Genomic DNA, 17,977 nt, shown 5'->3' with positions numbered 1-17,977 from the left:
CATTTAATAAAACTAAAGTTATTGTACAGGAACCAATGTGTCTTCGAACGATGAGGCCACAGACCACGCAGACGACAAAAATTTTTTTGCGATTGTATAAAAAGCCAATTTTCTTTTTATCCACAACTTTGTTTTAACAACATGTGTTTTGGTTGAGAATATAAAATAACATGAAATTGTCAGCATAACTATTTTTATGAGTACTAAAGGTTTTGATTGTTTTTTGAAGAAATCTCATGCACTTTATTGTTTATTAAACAGTTTGTGGATGGACATGGATATGTGACGTTGCTGCACTGTTTAAGTGATGTTGTTACCTAACACTTTTGAGTGTCAGGTCCTGTCATTGATATATAGAAAAATATTAGGCAGTAAGATCAAAGGGAAATGTTAAAATTGCTGATAAATGTTTGTCTTTTTTATATAAAAACAATTAGATTTGCTGCTATTTATGGACAGACAATATAACTCTTCCTCATTGTAAATATTTTTACCTGGATGCTCAGGTGACAATATTTATGATTTATCATAAATTAAGACTTATCAATATTTAATCTGTCCATGTTTTAGGAGGACCTGAACACAGGTGATACTATCGTCAATAGTGCATTACTTCTATCACAATACAGTATTTAAGTTTTCTATGAGGGGGGTCTAATCTTAATGAATGGACAAATATTTACGATCGCAAACCTGAATATTTAACACAAATAAATGTGATGGATACATTTTACTTCATACAGACACTTGAAACAAGCTGATTAAACCTGATTAGACAGCTCTTATATAATAGAGCAATGAAAAAAGACTATACAAAAACAATTGTGAGTGACTAGCAGGATAAATCTGTATCAGAATAGGACCCTTTTTATTTAGATCATTAGATGAAAATTGATCCCCTTCTGAACTGCCACTGCAAGACCCTAATGGGTAGTGAAGGTTGTCCTTACTGAATTGTTGTTCCTCTTATGGTTATAAATTCTCCTAACCTGCAACCTTCTTATGGGTGTCTCTAATATTATTTGGTCATAAAAAATGTGAAAGGATTAGTTCACCTGTTGGGATAAGACACATATGTAAATTTAGATATAAAGTTCTGTTTAAACTGTATGACACATTGTAATAAAAATGTGACAAGAGGAAATTTTTTTTCTGAATGGTTTTTATTGACAAGACAAAAATGCCTTAATATTTTGCATTTTATTATTATTAGACATTTGACCAGAGAAAATAGTTTCTTGTGCAAATTTATGATTAAATTGTTTGTTTGTTCCTTGAAAGCACACAAATTATACAAGGCATTGGTAAATAAATGCTGCTTGGTTACCTTCTCAGTGAAATTTACTTTACATATTTAATGAAGTTCATTTTATATAATATATATATGTTTTATATATTTTTTATATTTGGGGGATATATATATATATCACCAACCCCTCATTCTTAAAATAATCATATTCTCTTACCTTTTATTTAAATTAGTTTTAAATCTATCACTGACATTTGAAACTTTCAGGTTAAATTTTAATTAAATTTACAAAGACTGCCATGTACTTGAATGCACTCAGTTAAGAGACCTTTTAAAAAAGTAAAATGCTCATTAATGCATGTGCATTGTAAAGTTGATGTTTTATAACTAAACATGATAAGATACTAACATGTATTTGCATAATTTGTATTATGTAATCATGTAATGTCTCTTTATCATAGGAATGTTGAGGTGTTTTTGACAGATTAGATATTGGATTTTTTTTCAAATTTGCAGTTACCATTACAGGAATTCTTTGAAATAATTTCTTACTGATAGTTTTACAAAAAGAATATACTATAACAAAATCTTTCTCCCTAGCATGTGTTAAAGTCATGTGAAACGAGTGAGTGGTGAAAAATAATGTTTATCCAATTCTTGTGACAATGCATGTATATCATAAACTTAGACCTCTGTGCACAATTTTTTTCATTTTTTACGCAAATATATCGTATAATTGTCAATTTTTTTTCTCTCTGTCTGTTATGATTTAACAAATATGGCTGCTCATTAAATGCCGTGTGTTAAAGCCGAAGTTTACCAATGGTCACCTTATAGTAAACAAATAACAAAAAGCATGGGTATTGAGCACATGTTTAACATGTACAATCAGATAATTGTTTATTTTAATGACAGATCCATGCATATTGCGATCACCGGATTTTTACGAGGAGGGTTACGCTCAGGTCACTATGCATATGGAAAATATGTCGGCGAATTGCTTCCAAGAAGCAAGCAATTAAAAATAAGTAAACTTCTTCTAAATGTGGACAAATTAAAGAATTGTCCTCAGAAAAAAGTATATGTACATATTAGTTGCATAGTGAAAACTATCCATTTAGTTATAAAAAACATATGCATATTTTTTTTAATTTGAGGTTTCTTATGACTTAACTAATAAGCTAGCGACATATATATTTTTCATATACAGGATACAGCAATATTTTTTTTAATTCTTTAAGTGGTTCATTTACATACAAGATGACTGAATATTCAGACAGACATGTTTTACTAAGGTGTCTTTTGTTGATGTACACAAGTAACTAAGTTAAACTCAAATCACTGCTACAACCTGTTGCTACTTCAGGTTTCAAGTGCATAAAGATATGTAAATAGTGGAACAAGATCAGAACATAATCTATAATACTTTTACTTACATAATAAACAATTTGAACTTAAATGGAATGTTACAAATTTCAATCCAATGGTTTATAATTTATTCCTTTAATGTTTACAGTTATCTTAATATGTTTTGAGAAAGTCCCCACAGGTATAAACAAACTTTTACATGGCTTATGCACACTGTTAGGGCAGATTAACTGAAATGATACAATACCACATAAGTAATAGTTTATCAGACTACTTGATCTGTTGATCAGGTTAATAACAGGTGTTATATATACCTACATGTTTAAGGTGACTACTTCATGGTAACTGTTAGCTTGCCACTTCCATCTAAATGTTGTTCTCCAAGTTCAGTGGCCCATTCAAGTTTTTACCTGTGAAGAATTATAATATGGTGTCATTAAAATACTTGTAGTAAATTGTTAGCTATTATTACTATTGTTGTGTGGTAGGAGGAGCTGATAAGATCTTGATGCCCCCAAGTACAAAGTATTCTAAAGATTTTTGAAAATCTTTGAATAAATATAAAATCTGAAAGCCATAAACTTGAAGATGTAGACAGTCCCTTTGTTTTTCTTTCATTTACTTTTATAGAATCGTAGTTTTCTGTATGCATAACCTGATAAAACCTTAATGCATCAAATTTTGCTGTTTAATGCAAATATTTACAACATAAAAAGTGCATTAAAGGAAATCTTTAGAGAAAAGAAATCCACTAAAATTAATATAATTCATACCACAACATTGAAATAAATTAAAACAAATTTCGTTCATTAAACCCTCATAATAAAACTGAGGGTGGAAGACATACTTTTATTTAGTTTCATGGCAATAAAATGTAGATATGAATAAGAATAACCTGCATACATTGTCTATGATGAAATGTAATTATTTACGAAAATAATGTAATATAGGTGTAAAACATGTAGTTCTGCTGCCTCCTCAAATACATGTTCCACCTCATACCCGTAGCCAGGGGGGTTCGGACGACCCCCCCCCCCCCTTGAAAACAAATAAGCACTGTTAAAGTCAATGTTCTGTTCGAATTGTGACTGTTAAAGTCGAGTTTGTGAGTTCAACGAACCCCCCCTTGGAAATTCCTAGCTATGGGTCTGCACCTCTTGGTTTATTTTAGAAAGTTTGATAATATTACTACATCTTTAATTTGATTCCAATGTAATATGAACAAAGCAAAGAAGATCTGAAAGCCTGCAGAGAAATTAATAAACACATTTGGATTTTTTTCTATTTAAAAAGAAAACTTTCGAATTCTGATATTTTTCAATAATTGTACCTGAGCCGATTTTAAATATTCAATAAATGTTTAAAACTCCAAGAGCAATTCTTCATTTTATAAATAACACCTTGATGACTTTCATAAAACCCTGCTTTAATACAAAGATAAATATTTATATAAGCACATACTTCATAGGCTTTACAATTTAGCTGACAATAAAAAGTTATGATGTAAGATTGGGTTAAATACATAAATATTTCTAAAGTGTGAATGAATGGAGTTCATTATTAGACTGATGGGGATAAACTTTAAATTTAGATTATGAGAACTTGCAAACATCTTTTAATCTTTACAATAGTAAGTTAAAGCCAGTGGCACTGAAAGCTTCTTTTTTTTTTTAATTTTCAATTTTTATGATTAGATCTTTTGAATTTCATGAATTTAAACCATTTTAAATTTCATTATTTTAAATTTCAGTTTTAAGATAAGAACTTTTTAATTTAAGCTTTTCCACAATTGATTGAGATTACATGTACAAATGTACAATATATGTGTACCAAATCATAAGTAATTATTCCCAGACCAAATATAAAATCATCTTCATGTACTTCAATTGGAGACAAGAAAAATTTGACAAAAAATGTTCGTGTACAATCAGTGTTTTAAACTATCAGCAAACAGGAAGTGGTTACAAGGCAAATATAAAATTTGATTATTCCTTAAAACTCAATATTTATATATATAGATGCAGACAAAACATTAAATCATCCCTTTTCATGCAAGCTTTCATGTTTTGGATGGACATTGTCAGAGTGATTGAGCAGTTTTAGCACACAGGTAAAAAACAACCTAAAAAAGTCACCAGGATCATTTTTCCCAACTTTACCAATGTAACTGTATATATACATTGTATATCTCTTTCTCTAATAAATCAAGTAACAAACACTTAATCAATTAACCAGATGAAAGGGGAATCATCTAAATGTGTATTCAACTGATAAAGATCAAAGACATAAACCCATCTGTAGAGTAGTTTGTTTACACCTGTATGTGAACATGTAATTGTTTAATTAAGATAATCATTATCATGTAATGATATCAATTTAAGAATGTAATTGAGCATTTTACGAAAATACAAAGTAAATACATTATTCCAGATAATTTAATTTATTAAATGTGTAGGTACATTTGTACATGTATTACCACAAATTTATGGAGGTTCAAGAAAAAACTGCATTTTAACAGTGCATCCACTTTAATTTTTGTTAAGAACATTGTGAAAAAATCTATTTATACCTGAACTAATTTGAACTTCTTTTTTTTTACATTTGTCATTTCGGGGCCTTTTATAGTTAACTATGCAGTAAGGACTTAGCTAATTGTTGAAGGTCTTACAGTGACCTATAACTGTTAATTATAATTTCAGTGTCATTTGTTCTCTTGTAATTAAATAAGACACATTGTCAAGCATATCAAATCTTCTTTTTTTTATAATAACAGCAAAATGCAAACACACAACAGATTGCTTAAACAAATAAGGATAATTTAATATGATTGGTCAATGAAATTGTTTGATAAACTTCATACATGTATTGGTATATATTACAAAAAAAATAATTATTAAGTAATTTTAAAAGTTTACAACAGACAACTTATTACTGTCCAAGGTCTTTGTAACAAAATATTGTGTTAGCTATAAGGTAAGACTGACAACTCTTTGTTGAGGACTTTACTTTCGACAGATACATGTAAGAAACATCTCAATACCGTTACAGTTGTTATTTTACAACAGAAGTGCTTGTAGGTAAGAGTCAGACTTACAAATATTTATTGATCATTTGATAAAAATCTTTAAACTATTTAAATCAATAAAAGTTGTGTTCCTCTAAGGGAGGAATTTAAATTTAGCATTGTATGTCAAATATATTTCACAAGACATTCCAGTTTAAATCTTCTTAAAAGATCAATTAAGTCATTATGTATACATATATTCAGTTGTTAAAACCTTTACAGTCACAATAACATAACAAATTTACCCTTTACATTGTAGTCTTAGTCCCTTATATTCTATGATAACAATTTCATCATTTTTTTGTTTCTCTAGCTTTTACAGTTGCCCTTAAGCTTATACATTTTAATTACAAATCCTTCAGTTTAATGAAGATTATGTACCCTCGACTTAAAAGAAGTATACATTGTATAACAAGTACATGTAGCTCCAATTTTGCAAAGAAGAAGGTACAGGTATGAAAAGGACACATTTTGACCCAATTAACTAGAAATATTTTTAAAAAATTTAAATTACTGTATTATAAATCCATGAGGCAACTTCTTTCAAACGTTCAAAAGACATGAACACGTAAGACAAGTCTGTTAGAAATTGGTTTTAATATTTCAAATTGTGTCTTACATTTGTACAAATCCTTTGTGACGTTATTTACCAGATATAGGGGGTCGCCTGTATCCCTGCACTATCAACGTTCATCAAGTGTTTAAATGATCATCATTGTGCAGATAAACTAGAAATAATTTTTGTTTGGTACACTGTAGGTACTTAAGCACAATTCCCTAATGACAGCAGTGCTAATTGTCAATTATGAGAATTTAGTTTGCCAATTTATTCGTGCAATATAGTATTATAATTCTCCAACCACTCGCTCAACATTAGAATGGAAGTGACGATGCCCCTAAACGCACGAATGATGTTCACTAAAACCAGAGTTTTTGATGGAAATGCATTGAACTCGAAAGTTGTCTATTCAAATTATGACGTAAAATGTTTTTAATTATGATACAATATATTTGGGGAACTTGTATGGTTTTCATAAATGCAAACAAATTTGCATACAAATGTGAAATACATCTACACTGTATTATCAAACATAAAAAGATTTGTGCATATGTATGATAGTCCAAATAAATAGTATCGATGCGTGGAACGTTTTTTCTGTGACACCTTTCTACATTGTACAAGAAATAGAAGGGGTGGGGTGATCTACATGTACATGAGCCTTTCAAGTCTTAGGAAGGTGTCACGGAAATAAATTAAAATAGCCTTTCAACATGTTCAAGACATCATAATTATTTGGACTACATGTACTAAAGGATTAAACACATTTTTGCTAGAGGTTATTGATGTGTAAATCAGGGTGATTAACTCACAAACTGAATAATTTTATGTTAAGTTTGTGATTAAGAGCCCCGGTTTACACATCAATAACCTCTAGAAAAAATGTGTTTAATCCTTATAATTCTTAAGCCATAAAATAGCGATTTTTAAGAACATTGTTTTGTAAATGCTACTATAATAACCATCAGATGCACAATTGACATGTCGTAACTAAGGAGTTGGCCGCCATATTGACTTTCTAAAATCCACAATTGTTAGAAAAATGCAACGGAATCTTAAGTAAAATAGCACCTTCCTCCAAAACTTCAAATTAATGAGATATTATATTCAAATTGGAAGCCTACAAGCAACGAAATAATCTGTCCAATGAAAGTTTTCATTCGTATGGCGTCGTGTTTTGCCATGACGTAAATGCGCCAAATCATTCATGAAAGTTAGCGGAATTTTATTTGAATTTTAAATTTATACATTTTATTAGCTTTAGAGTATTTATTTTATTTCTTTTTTTGTCATATATATGCACTAAAATAGACACAACTGTTATGCATTTGTTTTTTAAACTCTATTTGCCAAAAATCCCAGGATCCCTGCAAGCTTGTGTGTAAAATAAGCGCGCAAGCATAGATTACGAAAGTAGTTTCGGAAATATGGTTTATCGAGTGTAAACTTAGAGAAAAATTCTAATTGACCAATCCAATTCAAGTATTTATCGATATGCAAATCATATAAGAATTATATTACAATGTACATGTATTTATGAAATATTAAGGGGAGATAATTATTTGCAAAAATAAAAATTCATGTTATAAATAATACTTGTAATATTTAACATTCTGTGTTTGTATATCATAAAAAGTCATTTTCAATTCTTTAGATTTCTAAAATTATTTGTAAACACAACAGTAACACATTTCCAAATTTAATTGAACTATTTGTGTAGAAGGGGGAGATAATCGAGATATCTGTATGTTTTGACATATGAGATCATATGATGTTTGAAGACTTGGTAAGACGAATCTTTTGACTTCTGATTGAAAAATAAACTAAGACCCCTATCACTATCACGTGTTGTTTGACTTTCTCCGACAAAAACATAATTTTACGCTGTACAACAGACACATTTATCACAAGCGTCTACCTTTGCCGGTTGGGTTGCAATCAAACCCGAACTGGTCGAAGTACTAGTACTTCAATAGACGAATAGTACTGTACAGTAAAATAAACTGTATTACGAAATATGCATTTTAAAATATATATTTATTTGAGCTACATGCTTACCATGAGTTGTAGTCTTCTTTCTGTGCAGATATTAAATTCCAAAAAGTTTGTTATTGTTATACACCTAGACTCAATCATTTAGGTGACACTGATTAGCTCTTCTGGTCACTAGAACTTCTATGATTTCTAGCTGGCTTAAATTTTTACACGCTTTCTTTGTAACTCGTTTTTTATTGCAAAACACTTTTAAGAAGTATCTTCGAAGTACAAATGGTTAAATTGCAAAGAAAGCAAGGTCGGGCCTAAAATAAAAAGAACACATTTGACAGGGAGGCGTGGTGAGGACAATTAAATAGAACAGCCAGGTGCGAAAGTAAAAATGGACGTTCTCAAAGATGTTGATTGCAATAAATAGTGGATTTGGTCAGACAAATATAATATTATAGACAAAACAAAACATTATTTATATGAAAAGGAAACTATAAAATCAGTTTTTAAATATTCATATTCAGAAAATTAGCTTTACACATAATAGGCAGCAACCATTTGATTTTCGGGGTGGGGGGGGGGGGGAGCTATGGATTTTTTTTCTGGACAAACTTTTCTTTTCGCCTTCGTCGTAAAACAATTATTTTTTTTTGCGACAAGTCGAGAAAAAAAAAATTCTTTCATTTTTAGCATTACAGGGTCAAGAACAGATTATTTTTTTCTCCAAAAACTGGAAACCTTAAACTTTTTTTTCCAAAAAAAACCTATGAGACATTTTTAACAATACAACACATAATAAAGTACACATGCAATAAATATCACAGCAGAAAAATGAAGCACTACAAGCAAAATATGAGCATAGCATAAAATTTGAAAAAATGGGGTATGATCTAGATGGTAAATAAATTTGCATAATATATAAACTAAAAATCTGCACAACTGTGCACTTACAGTCATTTCCATTCCATGACTTTAAAATATTTTTGAACTAACTAAAATTAGCAATTTTTCTAAAATCATCAGGTAGATCATTCCATAAAACAGCAGCTGTGTATTTAAAAGAGTTCTTACCATAGGTTGATGTTCGGACCCTAGGTATATCTACAATATTAGAATATCTAAAAATATATTTACAGTCTTTCAATATAACTACCGTAAGTAAATCATGTAAGCATGGTGGTGACAATTTATATAAAATTTTAAAACACTCAATAGCCAGGTTACGTGTACGTCTTATTTTCAGTGATGGAACCTTTGCTCGTAAAATTACTTTATCATATGAACTAAATAGTCTTCATATATAAATCATAAAGCCCTTTCCTGATTGTTTTCCAATTTAGTGGTATTATTTTTGTTGCAAAAATGCCACGCCAAAGGACAAAAATCAAAATTAGATAAAATAAATGTGTGGAAAATGGTCAATTTATTCAATTTAGTAAGGTAGCAGCCAATGAGCTTTAAAACATTCAGTTGTTGGGATGCTTTACGACAAATATTTTTAATGTGGTGATTAAAATTAAGTTGATAGTCAATATCAATACCCAAAAGTTTGACAATCTCATCACAGGATATTTTTGCTGACTGAATATTGAAAACAGGCTTTTTTGCAAATGTATTATATTCCAACTGCAATGGCTTGGAATTTGTCAGGATTTGCCTGCATACAATTAAATCTGAACCAGTCAATTAAAATAGCACTTTCTCTTTTGAGTGTACATAATAAATTATCAAAAAAAAGAGCTATTGTACATAACATCTATCTGTAATTTCATAATAAATACCCAACTGCAAGTGCAAATAGAAATGTAAAAGATACAAAAGGACATTCAAACTCATAAAAAGTGATGACTTACCTCATCCTGATCCCCACTCCACTCTGGAAGTGCTACTCATATAGAGTTATCTCCCATTAGTTTATCAAATGGCACTTTGGATATATGGCAGACAAAAAACAATACACAGAGCCAACACAACACGAACAGAACTTTGGATAAACAAGGCATGAAAAGAAATTTATAGAGAGAGCTTGCTAGTACTGGCTGAGTTTAGCTTTTGAAGTTGTATGTTTGATACTACTGTAAAAATAATAACTTAATTGCCCAATTTATAAGCAGCAGTGTTTTTAAGATACATGTACTAATAATCTATTTTAAAAACTATCATGATAACAATAATCTTTTTGTATTACATAACACTTGTTTTCAATATTTCTGCAGATACAGATTCAGATAGATTTTTTTTAATATTCAGATTGACCCATATTACATGAAACTGGTAAAACTTCCAGTGAATAAACTTATAGACAGGCTAGCTGAGGTAAACACTTATTAATTCTTTAACTATATTCTAAATAGTATATCTGATGAGTTAATAATTTAATTTTAAGTTTAAATACTTAGTGAGTTAGTTTCAAGTCATGCACTAGTGATTATCTTCATGCACCAATGAGTTAGGTTTGTTATAACCGTTTAGGTTTTACAAGTTTGGGGTATGACAACTCTCTCTTCTTTATAATGATTGGTTCATTAAGTCACATGTCTTTTTTGGAGGGAAATTCTATTGTCTTGGTTAGAATTTGCTTATATCTTGAACTGAGGGGTGCTGATATAGTTTGTACTCATATTTAATGGACATCTTTGATTTTATAAATAAAAAAGGTAAGTTTTCTATAACAAGTTATACATTTGTAATATGTCATATTTCAACATATATAACTAATATGATTTTATTGCATAAAATGGTCAAAATGAAAGATTCTAGATATTTTGAAGGTTAAACATGTCAGGAATAATTATCAATTTGCCAAGTTTTGTGAATCAATTACATCAATTGTGGAGAAATGTTTGAAGTCATGTTCCAATATTTCTGGTATCGGGTCCATTCACCCTGCATGAGTTCGTTCGCCCATTTTTGTTTGGGGGGGGGGGGGATAAAAACTTTAAACATCGTAATCATTAAAAAAAATATTAGCACAGTAAAAACAATCATTTTGTTAGACAAATTACATAATTTATCTCGGTTTAAAAGTGTATAAACAAATTTAATTTTTAGCAGCAACAGTCATGATTATGTTTTTATTGCAGATATTGAACCAGACTAAGATTGTACATGATGTAGTACCACAAGGGTTCCAGAGTTTTGTTTATACAGGACATTTGTGTGAGCCAAAATTTGTTCCTGTGAAAAAAGTTCCAGTGGAACTAATTTCACAGGAAATATGTTCTGGGAGAACTTCTTTCACAGACAATTTCTATATAATTTGTTCCATCTCTATGAAATAAGTTCCACACTTTACTTGGTGAAATAAGTTCTGGGTTGGTGAAATTTGTTCCTTACCTAGTGAAATAAGTTACATGTTTGTGAGATTTGTTCCTCACCTGGTGAAATAAGTTCTTGATTTGTGAAATTTGTTCCTCACCTGGTGAAATAAGTTCCTTGTCTGTGAAATATGTTCCACTGGTTAAACAAGTTTTCCTATATACTGAGCACTTGTCATCAGTGAGTTTAAAGTCATTATAAAAAAACATGTATTATATTGATAATGTAATAAATAAAAAGTATAAACATCCAATTGGATCATGTGGAGTAAAGCAAAAGTTTAATAACATGCTCAAGTAATAATACTAAAAATGGCACTTATGAGCTAGGAAAGAGTAGAATAAGAAATAATAATAAAAGTCATTCCAAAAAAAGTATTATAGTTGAAGATGAATATTTGTACTTTTTTTAAAAGGACAAAGTGGCTGATCAATTATATTAAAAGACATAAAAAAAACAAAATGCACGCTCTTTAAAAACTGTGCAATGACCATAGCTAAGTACATGTATGATTAGAACACCCATGACAGTTCATCAGGAAACATGGAGGTTGAATACCACATAAACGATCAAACATAGATACATTATCATCGCTTTTATTTCTTATCTTCATGCTAAAGTCATTCCTTCAATTGCAAATGTACCCCATGCAAGCACAGAACTTATTTTCTGTGAAAAAGGTTTGAGCAGAACATTTTCATTGATTTCTATAAAATACCTTCGTTTAAAACTAATATATGAATATCACAAGAACTTATTTCACTTTTTTTTTTAAATTTTAATATTGAAACAAAATTGATGGTGCTGTGATTTTTGTTCCGGAACTTATTTCACACTTGGTTAAAAAATTAGTTCCGGAACAAATTTTATAGTGCTGGAACATATTTTCTGTGACATAAGTTCCAGTGGAACTTATTTCCTATGAAATTTGTTCCGGTAGAACAAATGTCACGCCGGAACAAATTTTTTGTTACATTTGTACCTCATACAAGGTAGGTTTGCATTCTGTTTATTGTCTCGAATTGAAAATTATATAAATCAATAGTACTGAAGTCACGCTATGTTTCTTTTAATTCATATATTGATGGTCAATATGAAAATGATATGACGCCACACATAACACAGAATGCTTCAGTGGTTCCCTATATAATCAACCAAATTTTTCCCAAAACACAGAACCCTCCCCCCCTTGATTCGCCTGGCTTACTTTTATAAATTGTGACTTGCAATTTAAATAAAAAAATGTAGTTTTTTTATGCCCCACCTATGCTAGTAGAGGGGCATTTTGTTTTTTAATGCCCCACATAGGATAGTAGAGGGGCATTATGTTTTCTGGTCTGTGTATCCATTTGTTCATCCGTCCATTCGACTGTTCATTCATTCGTCTGTCTGTCCCGCTTTCTGACAGGTTACTTAAGTTTTTGGTCGAGGTACTTTTTGTCGAGCCTTCGACTTTAGTCGAAAAAGCGAGACTAAGCATCCTAAATTCTGTCGGTGTCGTCGTTGTCTGCGGCGTCCACAAATATTCACTCTGTGGTTAAAGTTTTTGAAATTTTAATAACTTTCTTAAACTATACTGGATTTCTACCAAACTTGGACAGAATCTTGTTTATGATCATAAGATAGTATCCAGAAGTAAATTTTGTAAAAATAAAATTCCATTTTTTTCCGTATTTTACTTATAAATGAACTGAGTTTTTTTCTGCAGGGAAACATTACATTCACTCTGTGGTTAAAGTTTTTTGAATTTTAATAACTTTCTTAAAATATCCTTGGTTTGAATCAAACTTTGGACAGAAACTTGTTTATAATCAAAGACTAGTATCTAGAAGGAAATTTTTTGTTTTTCCAAACATTATTTATAAATGGACTTAGTTTTTGTCGAGCAGAAAGTCTGACATAGGGATAGTGATCCGGCGGCTACGGGGGAAGCAGTGGCGGATCCAGAACTTTTCCTAAGGGGGGGCCTGCTGACTGACCTAAGGGGGGGCCCACTCCAGTCATGCTTCAGTGATTCCCTATATAATCAACCAAATTTTTCCCACGAAAAGGGGGGCCAAGACCCCCCTCCCCCCTGGATCCGCCTATGGGCGGCGATGTTAGCTTACTTTTTAAAAGCTTTATAGTTTAGAATGTGGAAGACCTGGATGCTTCATGCTTTGTATATATATGCCTCATGTTACGAACTTTCTGTCAGTCACATGTCCAATGTCCTTGACCTCACTTTCATGGTTCAGTGACCACTTGAAAAAAAAGTTCAGATATTTTGTAATGTTGAATTCTCTCTTATGATAAGTAATAGGATAATCATATTTGGTATGTGCATACCTTGCAAGGTCCTCATGCTGGTCAGAGAGTTTTCACTTGACCTCGACCTCATTTCATGGATCAGTGAACAAGGTTAAGTTTTGGTGGTCAAGTTCATATCTCAGATACTATAAGCAATAGGGCTAGTATATTCCGTGTGTGGAAGGACTGTAAGGTGTACATGTCCAACTGGCAGGTGTCATCTGACCTTGACCTCATTTTCATGGTTCAGTGGTTATTGTTAAGTTTTTGTGTTTTGGTCTGTTTTTCTCATACTTTATGCAATAGATCTACTATATTTGTTGTATGGAATGATTGTAAGGTGTACATGTCTAGCGGGCATCTGACCTTGACCTCATTTTCATGGTTGTGGTCAAAGTTAAGTTTTTGAGTTTTGGTCTTGTTATCTAATACTATATGCCATAGGTCAACTATATTTGGTGTATGGAAATATTTTATGATCTATATGTCAGTCGCACAGGTTTTATTTGACCTCAACCTCATTTTCATGGTTCATTGCTCAATGTTAAGGTTATGTAATTAGGCATATTTTTCTTAAAATATGATAGGGAATAGGTCAACTATATTTGTTGTATGGAAGCATTGTTAGCTGTTCATGTCTGCCTGGCATGGTTCATCTGACATTGACCTCATTTTCATGGTTCATTGGTCTTTGTTTAGTTATCTTGGTTAATGTTAAGTTTATGTGACAGTTTTTAATAAAGCTTTATACTTAGGACTATCAACATAATATCAATGATTAGTAAAGAAGGCGAGACATTTTAGCGTGTGCACTCTTGTTCTTCTAGATAACATTACATATAGTCTGCAGTTCAAGTTTTTAACATAACTGAGCTTGGATTTTTACCTAACGTACTTTGTTGAACCTGGGACTAACAGCAAAAGTAGGCGAGACACTGGTTTTTTTTATTACTTTTTCATTTTGTCTAGTTCCTATGTACGAGTGGTAGATCCAGAAATTTTCATCAGTGGGGGGCCATTGAATGCCTTAGAGGGGACCCGCTCCTGTCAAGCTTCAGTGATTCCCTATATAATCAACAAAAATCTCCCCAGAAAAGGGGGCCCCTTTTAATCCAGCTCTGTGTACACACATTTTTACCTTTTGGTCCCCCTTCCCCCTCCTCTTATTCCCCTTTTGGATTTATCTGACATTGACACAACTTTCCCAGATTGGGGACTGTTAGGTGCTTCTCACTAACATGTCTAACCCCACCACAATATGTATGAATGTGTCTGTCCCAAGTCAGGAGACTGTAATTCAGTGGTAGTTATTTTTGGCTGTGTCACATATTTGTTTTTTTTGTCTCGCCTTGACTGAGTCAAAAAGCGAGACATAGGTATGCTGTTTCCGGCTTGTATTAGGTTGTGATTAGGTCAATTTATGGGGAACCACTAGTGGTAGGTCAATGATATTTGGTATGCAGTTGTATAGGCAATTGGCATATTTCATTTTCATTTTTTGACTGCCCCCTCAGTCATGGTCTATAGACTTTGAAAATTAATATGTATTTGTTTGTGATTAGGTTAGTTCAAGGGGAACCATTAGTGGTAGGCCAATGTTAATTGGTGTTCAGTTGTATAAGCATTAGCACATCTCATTTCCATGGAGAATATTTGGCCCGCCCCCTCAGTCATGGTCTATTGACTTTGAAACTTTTGCTTAGTTTACATCTATTAGTTTGTGATTAGATTAGTTTAAGATGAACTGCTAATGTTAAGTCAATGATATTTGGTATGCAAATGTATTAGCATTTGAAAGTATCATTTCCATGGAGATTATATAGCACCACCCCTGATCATGGTTCATTGACTTTGAAACTTAAACATAGTTTACAAGTTAATGTTTGTGTTTAGGTTTGTTTAAAGGGAACGACTTATAATGAGTCAATGGTAATTGGTATGCAGTTGTATTAGCAGTGGCACATCTCATTCCATGGAGATTGTTTAGCCGTGTACCTTCAGTCATTGTTCCTTATTTTGTACTTTTATTAGGGCATTAGTTTTTCTAGTTTGAATTATTTTACAATGGAAATTTTGGAGCCTTTTATAGCTGACCATGTCGTATGGGCTTTGCTTATTGTTGAAGGCCATACTGTGACTAATACTACAGTTGTTAATTTCTGGTCATTTGGTCTCTTGTTGAGAGTTGTCTCATTGGCAATCATACCACATCTTTTTTTTTATAAAAAATTACCAATTCAAAATGTATCAAATTAAACTTTTCATATGAATGGCTGATTAAACAAAAGGTATAGGAAGGTGTGGTATGAGTGCCAATGAGATGACTCTCCATCCAAATAACAATTTATAAAAGTAAACCATTTTAGGTCAAGCATACTTTAGGAATATAATAAATGTTATTTTTACTTTTCAGTATGTTGAGAGAAGTTCAGAACAAGCTATTATGTTTGAAGAGGAGTTGTCAGCACGTCATCTTTGAATAAAGTCAGTTGTATTAGAAGTGAAGCCTAAACACAAATGAGACATTTATCAAATAATTCAAAGACTACATGGATTTTATCTGGACTAGCATTTGTATGACCCAAATGTGGTATTTTTCATATGAAGACTTACAAGGCAAATAATTGGCTGTGGCAAACATGTGTATATATTTGACATGTTTTAAGACTTGAAGAACTTGTACTGCCTCCTTCAGATTTCAGTAGAATTTGTTTAAGACAGTAAATTCTGAGTATGAATTGGAAAATTTCTTATTTTCTTTCTTGAAACTCATTACAAAATAAATTCTTATATACTAATTCTTGAAATTTACAAGTCTATTTTTAGCCTGAACGTACAACTCAATGCACTGGTTATTCACACAGAAAACTACATTTATCTCTCAGCCATATTAAAAAAAAATGATAAATGGTAGGATTTCAAATGAGACAACTATCCTTAAAATAAATGCCAATGATCAAAGATAATGAATACCTTATAGTGTATCATGGATTCCATACGAAAGAGAGATTACTATATAAACATATTTTATATAAGGTATCTTATATACTTTATAAGATATCTTATAAATTATATGATATCTCCTATAATATATAAGATGTCTTATACAATTTATAAGATATCTATGATATCTTCTATATTATAAAAGATATCTTATATAATTTATAAGATATCTAATAAAGAAAAGTATTAACTTATAAGATATCTCATTAACTTTATAAGATATTTTATATAGTTTATAAGTATCTCAAATAGTTTAAAAAGATATCTTATATAGTTCATTAGATATCTTATATAATTCATTAGATATGTTATATAGTTCATGCAATATCATACATAGTTTATGAAATATCACATATAGCTTATGAGATATCATATATAGTTTATAAGATATCTAATAAACTTAAGAAGATAAAGTATATGTACTATATCTTATATACTACATAGGATATCTTATAAACTATATAAGATATCTGATATCTTCTATATTATATAAGATATCTTAGAAAAACAGATTATATAAGATATTGTATTTGCTATATGAGATATCTTATTTATTTTATGAGTACATTATATTTAAGATATCTTATTAATTATATGAGATATCTTGAAATTGGAATAAATAGTAAAACAGCTTGCCATATAATAAACTTATAACAATTCATTGTTAGATAGATATGAGTATGTGGTATGAGTGTCAATGAGGCAATTCACCATCCAAGTCATAATTTGTAAAGATAATGATTAAACAAAATTGAGAATGGAAATGGGGAATGTGTCAGAGACAACAACCTGACCATAGAAAAAAACAACAGCAGAAGGTCACCAACTGGTCTTCAATGCATCGAGAAATTCCCGCACCCAGAGGCATCCTTCAGCTGGCCCCTAAACAAATATATACTAGTTCAGTGATAATGAACACCATACTAATTTCCAAATTGTACACAAGAAACTAAAATTAAAATGATACAAGACTAACAAAGGCCAGAGGCTCCTGACTTAAGACAGGCGCAAAAATGCGGCAGGGTTAAACATGTTTGTGAGATCTCAACCCTCCCCTGTATTTTGAAACTTTCTTGTTTTACTCTATAGTTGAGTTGCTGTCACACTGTGTTTACCAGAATGCAACATCTTATTCAATCCT

At 31.0% G+C, this 17,977-nt stretch overlaps 1 protein-coding gene across 8 annotated transcripts in view; it reads right to left on the bottom strand.

Annotated features, from left to right (window-relative positions):
• The window catches only part of LOC139503691 (titin-like), a 284,829-nt gene extending 276,264 nt beyond the window's left edge, over positions 1–8,565 (bottom strand). For all 8 annotated transcript variants that reach the window (XM_071293518.1, XM_071293519.1, XM_071293520.1 and 5 more), the window contains exons 1-2: positions 8,299–8,565; positions 2,936–3,027 (exon numbers count right to left, since the gene is read on the bottom strand). The gene's annotated coding sequence lies outside the window, so the exon portion shown is untranslated. The remainder of the gene's footprint in view (positions 1–2,935; positions 3,028–8,298) is intronic.
• Positions 8,566–17,977: the final 9,412 nt, after the last annotated feature.

This window comes from Mytilus edulis, chromosome 14 (assembly GCF_963676685.1).
Source record: "Mytilus edulis chromosome 14, xbMytEdul2.2, whole genome shotgun sequence".
In the NCBI taxonomy this organism is placed as follows: Eukaryota; Metazoa; Mollusca; class Bivalvia; order Mytilida; family Mytilidae; genus Mytilus; species Mytilus edulis.
Note: the sequence above shows the minus strand (reverse complement) of the source record. Positions and strands in the feature narration are given on the sequence as shown.